The following is a 7,453-nucleotide window of genomic DNA, read 5'->3' on the forward strand; positions in this document are numbered from 1 at the left end:
GAGCATCCTACAATTGTATGTGTGATTTTGTCACATCCTTATCATAAATTGGTAAATAAATATTGATCATGCCTGTTAGCATTGATACGCAAAGGCTCAAGCCATTATTTGAAGCCTATGATATGTGCTTCCTAATTGCAGTAAGAGAGTAAGTAACAATTCAGTGGGATAGTGATTGCCTTAGTTAGTAGTACTCATCATCAAAGTACAACAAAAACTATATTGTGCCTTGGTCTCTACCCTCAACCCAATCAGGGAAATCAATTTGAGTAGCTGGCTTACGTCTATCACATGTGTAACTTAGGTCTTCATTATTGTATATCCTATCTAGAGATGATGATTGTTCAATGGATGCGTATATGTTTGGGAGCGTGGACTTGAGTTTGCCAGTGCTCACAGTCAATGTGGTATATTCATTTGTCAAGGTTCTATGTATGGGATGCAGATGGACCTATCACCTGGCAATACCATACAGTGTGCTGTATACATGTAATCCAATAGGTTTAGATGACTCACATTACTAATATGGTAATTGAAGTAGCATGAATACAGCAAACTGACATATAACATGTGGTACTGCTTGCAAGTTGATGTGGCTAGACCTTTTGCATACGTTCTTATTTGCGTGTTTATTGACAAGGTACAGCATGTATGTATTTGGTATGTTGACATCATATTGTTTTATAAATACTTTTTGGAAAATATTTCTTGTTTATATATCTATTGTTACTCTTACATTTATGTAGCTACTATGACTGCTGAGGAGAAAAAGACGTTTGCCTCCAGAAAGAAATTTTGAAAGGCTCCAGAGAGACACAATGAGTGACAAGACTGTACAAGGAAAGGAAGGTGACAGGAACATGGATGTTTTTTGGCAAGACACAACAGCCATCAACATCTACCCCTTTTGGTAGCAGGAAGAGGACTTCCAAGCATTCCAAAACTGGAGGCAGTAACAAAGGACAGCCAGCTTAGAGGCAGCTAGAGGAAGATGGAACTTAGCCTCTACAGTGTGATAGATTAACACTTGAGATGCTGGGGGAAAACAGCCAAGCAGAATAAACTGCTAATTCAGAACAATATGCTGCTTCAGAGGTGCTAGGAGGCACTGCACCTCACAGCACAACAAATTTAGCTGTACTACAGACTCTCCCTCTATCTTTTCCCCTTATCTGTTTATATATTATGGGTATGTGTTAGGATTCATACTAGTAATAGATCAATATTAGGTTATGTATAAGTAGGATAGGTAAGTTGGTGGGTAGGTGGGTAGGTTAATGAAAAAATAAAAATGAAAAACAATAAAAAATAGAAAAACAGATATGTTTAAACATCTATATTTACATATGTTTATTAATCAATGTTTAGTTAGTATATGTTTAGGTCCTAAATTAGGTGGTAGTGTGTAGGTTGATTTATATTAAGATGGGTCGGGTGTTGATGTTTATAATGTGATCTGTTAGGGATAGATAAGTTATTTTAATATTTAGGTAGAGTAGTTCAAATATTAGATTATGTAGAGTAGTTTTAGATAGTGGTAGTTATCTATTTTAGATTGTGTTTTTTTTAAAGAAATATTGTACTTTTTTCAGTGATTGCTTCATGTGTTTCTGTTATGAAAATACACATTAAGCATATCATTTGAGAGTACGGTAAGTTATTTGTTGAAATTAAACATTTTGAAATTAAACATTGCTGTGTAAGCAGTTGTGTACCTACTCAACATGATGAGTACATATTTGTATTTGAACACAAATACTCTGACATTGGACACATGCAAATATATTAGGTAGATTATAGATTGTTGGACAACACAGCAACAATAGTCAGGTTACTCTGCTGCATTGTGTAACTGGCACAGTAGATAAGTTTTCATTACAAAGTTAAAGAGGTACCTTTTATTACATTGTAATTTCAGTGGTACATTGTGAGTTGAATAGAGTAAAATCTAACATTCATTGCTGATATTTGTTGGTGGTATGAATGTATGGAAATTAACTATACTAGTCCTGAAGATATAGATTCATTGTCTGACACATTTGGTATAAATATGACAATGCTATAATATATGTAGGCCCAAACAACACATGTCAACAGAGATGGAAGTAATCCTCGAATTATGACTTCCTAGTTGCCAACATTGTGAATGTCACGACACATTATGACTTAAATTGTAGTACACTATTACACTATGACAACATCTTCTCAATGACTTTGGATGTATTTTATGAAGGGCCATGCAAAATCCATGGAGTATTAATAGGCAGTAATGGTAAATCATGGTAACTGGCTTGCCCAGTAAATGTCACTCTTTGAAATGCTATTCACAAATGCAACCAGCACAGACTGTCATCCTAATGTCAAATAGCCCTAATGTACATATAGTTCCCTTCCTTTGGTTTATGTACAATAAGGTCACACTAACAATTCATATGGTTAAAGGCCTCTTTGTTTTGTGCTGCCCTTATTTGAGATAATCTAGATATGTCTTTGCTAGTACAAATGTTTACATTAGTGGTCTAGTGGATGGAAAATTCTGACCTTCTCTTATGTAGTCATTATACAGGCTAATGAATGATGTCTATGTTGTCTACAGTAACAAGTGATTTGCTAAGTATTTCATTTAGTACCTTATATAAGTTGGCATCTGTGTGAGCATTCATGATGTTGGACCTGCGATAGAACTAACACTCACATTTGACTTGTGTATACAAGCTTGGTTCATGTGGCTGAATCCTGGGTACCATAGTAGAGGGTGCAAAGTCTGTATTTTGCTATAGCATCAAAGCATCATGTAACTGAATCTTAAATTACACATTTCATAACTGTAAAAAGACACAAACACAATTTCCATGTTAGGATAGTCTACATTTTTACTCAGTATTGCTGTTGCCCATATTTTTCATGGGACTTATTTTTCTGCAAGTTTATTGTAGAGGAGGCAAGACAAACAACTTAAAAGTAGGTTCACCCCAGCAAGATGGCAGACTTGTTTTAGCCGGGCTCTGCCTGGCGACCCATGATGAGGAGCCGTCCAGGTGAAGACACCGAGCAAGACCCCCACCACACGGTGCAAGATCGGCAGCGGCCGTTACCCTGATCTCTTGCAGTAAAGGCTTGCACCACAAGAGAGGGAGGCAGAACATGCTTGGTGCATGGACCAGTGGGGGGGGGGGTGGCAATCAGACACTAGACAGGGCAGCCAGAGCTGGGAGCCAGTCAAGGCCATCATGCCACTGACCAGCACCTCCACCAGACACAGATTCTGCAGATGCCAAGCTTGACAAAATCCTCACAGCATCCCCAACACCAGACATGGCCTCAGTGCCAGGATGGCCACAGTGGTGATCAAAGTGAGCCTGCTGAGCGATGATCAGTGGAAGCTCACTGCATGAGTTACACAAATGGAAACTGTCCTCCAAAACCTCCAACTGACTACAGTGGACCTTGAGGGAAAGGTCAAGTATCTCATTCCCAGAGTCCACGTACTGGAGGACAGAGCAGAAGATGCTGAGAGCAGGTCATGTCATAATAATTTGTGCATTGTTGGCTTTCCGGAGGGTACAGATAGGTCAGATACCATTGCCTTCTTTGAGACCTGGCAGTCCACTGCCATAGCAACCTTCTTCTTGGTAGAGCAGCCTCTGCCTTATGCACCACCACACCCAGTGCTAACCAAGACAAAAAAACTATCCTGCAAGCAGCCCAAAGTGAATGACCCATCGACTATGACAACAGATGCTTACTCCTTTTCCCAGATACACCCCGGCTGTTGAGAGCTGCAGTGCTTCATTCCCAGAAGTAAAAAAGAAACTACGGTTCACCAGCCTCACCTATTCCCTATTATTTCTGGCAAAACTGAAAGTTGTTGTGAATCAGACCACTTCCTTATTGACAGAGCTCGCAATTGCTTGGGACTGGGTGGAGCAGCGATGATACTCTACCACCCTGGGATTGATATCTGGGAGAATTGTTTGTTGTTCTGAGCCATGTATCATGCATACCTATTAACACACACGCTGACTGCCTCCTCACTTGGGGGCACAGCCTAATTCTCTCTGTTTGCCCCACACCTCTTGGACTGGAGCTGCAACATGGCCAGAATATAATTCCGAACATGAAATATCCGAGGGATGGGTAGGGCAAAAAAGCACCATGCAGTGCAACAGTTTGCTAAGAGGAGCAGTGTCCACATTGTGTTCCTCCAAGAGACACATATCACCAGAGATACGGACCTTTACCTCCAGATGGGCTAAAGAGGCCAGTGCTATAGCATTACTTATTTAGGCTATTCCAGAGGACACTTATATTGATCCAACCTTCAGTGCCCAAGGGGTGAGATATATTTGTAGAGGGGCAAATGGGTGGAAAGAATGTCCTACTGAGGAGCGTTTATGCCCCGAATTTGGTGCAACAACAGTTTCTGGCATGTCTATCATCACTACTGATAAGATGGTCCCATCTACCTTGGGTTATCGGAGCAGACTTTAAACTTTTAAATGTGTACTAGACTCCCAACAAGACCGATCACACCCCTGTCCCATTCCCCCTCAGTAAGCCTCATACCTGTCCCAATGGCTTACACACTGGGCCTTGGCTAATAGTTGGCACACACTACACCCAGGACCTAGGGAATACTCCTACTACTCACCATCACATGAGGTATGTGCACCGAGACTGCCGACTATGTCATCACTCTACACAACTGAATGTCACAGGAGTGGAATACTTGGAGAAAACCCTGCCAGGACACAACCTTGTACTCCTCCAAGTCACATGGGGAGTGTTTCTCTTGTCTGCGCTAACCTGGCGCATACAGCCCATGGGGCATATTTAGGAAAAGTGGTGCAGCACCCATTGCAGCACCACTTTCTTGCAGCCTTTATCACCCGCCATCGCCACCATGTGTGTGCCATATTTAAAATACAGCGCACCATGGCGCAGGGTAGGTGCAATAGCATCTTTTTTTGACACTATTGATGTACTCTGCAGGAGTAGTGCCAAAACGTTGACGCTACACCTGCAGAGTACATAGGGGCCCATTGTATTCAATGGCATGCCCCCTTTTAATGCCCACATTGAGCAGTGTTAAAAGTGTCGAAAAGAATGGCGCAAGGAAATCTAACAAATTTCCTTGTGTAATTTTTTTGCCCTCCACCCTAATGGGGGAACGCCCCCTTTGCATACATTATGCCAGGCGCAGGCATAATGTAGTGCAAGGGGTTACAAAGTGTCGCAATGCATGCATTGTGCCACTTTGTATATATGGTGCAGCGTCTTTGGCCTTCTAATGCCACATTAGCTTCAAAATATGACGCTAATGTGATGTTAGAATAGCACTATGTGCTCTTAAATATGCCCCCATGATGTTGGAGGACCTTGCATTTCGGGAATCTACTGAAAGCACCCTAACAAACTGTATAGCTGACAACTGCGGGTCCGCCACCACCTGCTTGGTGGAGTTGGGGGCCCTGAAGATGGTCATACGAGATCACTCCCTCCATGCTCTGGTAGGTGGGAGAGGTGAATTGACACAGGTGGATACCACACTGGGAACTATTTAGAATGATGCACGATGTCTCTGTACGGGCTGACCTGGCTGAGCAGAGAGAGTGCCATGCCCGCTTGATTCAGTCAATGTGACACATAGATTATCTGTCATATCGGGCCTGAATGCACGCAGAAGGAGATAAGCCCAGCCACCTCTTGGTGTGGCATCTGAGAAGCATGACAGACACTGCACCATTGATCACTATGCGAAACTCTCCGACATCAGAGGCCACTACACAGGATGAAATTCATAAGGTTTTTACTGTGAACTCTATTATCTGTCCTCTGAGGACCGCCAGGCTTGGGTCCAAGAGCCTTATGCTCAGTTACACTGCCCACCATGACGCAGGAGCAAAGAGAAAATCTAAATGGCCCCCTAATGGAACAAGAGCTTTCAGGAGTCATTTGAGGCTACCCAGACCCTCTGAGAGTCATTACTGGTCTCATTCCCGAAGCCAGGGTGTGACTCCCCCTGAGATTGCTTCCTATAGGCCACTTTCCAAGCTGAGCAGCAATTTTAAGATCCTGAGGAAAGCCATTGCGACACAGCTCCTTGAGCATATGCAGGATGTGGTCCACTCGGAGCCAAATGGGTTCATATTGAATAGATTCACAACTCTCAACATCTGTTGTTTACACATGATACTAGGGGAAGCCCTGAGACACTGACTTTTGTGGCATGTGTGGTCCGAGACATAAAAAAAGCATTTGACACCCCAGACTGGCGGTACATGTTTATGACCCTAGGCATGATGGCCATCAGAGACACACTACATAGCCTGATAAGACTCCTATACACAGAACCCACGGAAAAAGTGAAAATAGGGCAACACATTTTGGCCACCTTTCTGTTCTACAGGGGGATATGTCAAGGATGTCCTCTCTCTCCCTTGCTCTCCTCGCTGGCGATGGAGCCTCTTATGCAGAGGCTCCAGCAAGAGGCCAAAAGTAGGGCATTCCTGTTGGGGACATGACTCACGTTGTCTCCTTATACGCTGATGACATCCTAATCTACATAAAAGACATCCGCATGGGCAACAATGGGATTGTGCATATCCTAGGTGCCTTTAGATCTGCTTCCGGACTAGGGTTCAAATGGACCTAGACCTACTTGTTTTCGATCCACCCGGAATGTCCACCACACCGTGCTGTGGTGGGCTCCTTTACTGGATGCCCTCCATCTTCCCTTATTTGGGCATTAACATTTACCAATTGACCCAAGACCTCATGGAGAGAAACCCCATCAAGGCGATCATCTCCCTCCATTTCCAAATCACTGATTGGTGTTCATTCCTCCTCTTGGTGCAGGGCCGAGTGTCTCTTTCCAAAATGGTTATGCTCCAGCATCTATTATGTTATTTCACTAACTTGTCAGTGAGCATCCCCCGCAGCAGGTTCCACTCACTACATACATTGCTTGATGGCCTCATCTGGAATAGGGGCAAGTGAAGGGTGGCCTTGGCCCACTCGAAGGCTAGTGGGGAGACACCTGGAGGAGTTGGGACTGGTAAGTAGTAGAGCGATTAAGCTGGTGCAGGAACTATTCCTCCCAAAAGCAGTGCTACCCACCCCCACTAGTGGTCTCCTGTGAGTGACACATAACAGTTGCAAGACAGCAATACAAATCATGTCAACTTTTGATAAAGTATGCCCCCGGGGTCTCTCTATATCCCATTCATGTGCTCTGGGAAAAGATCGGCTTGAAAGTGATAGAGCTTTGGGAATTGATTGGAGTGGCAACCTTGAAGACCTGTTCCAGAATGTGACCCTCACCCCCTTCAACCAACTGGATGACTGCATGGACCGCTCGGTGGGCCACTTCCTAGCCTACAGGTGGCTGGCAGAAGAACTGGAGTGGCTGTGGGCTCGTAACCTGATGCACACCTGCTGACACACGCACTCC

This window comes from Pleurodeles waltl, chromosome 2_2 (genome assembly GCF_031143425.1).
Source record: "Pleurodeles waltl isolate 20211129_DDA chromosome 2_2, aPleWal1.hap1.20221129, whole genome shotgun sequence".
NCBI lineage: Eukaryota > Metazoa > Chordata > Amphibia > Caudata > Salamandridae > Pleurodeles > Pleurodeles waltl.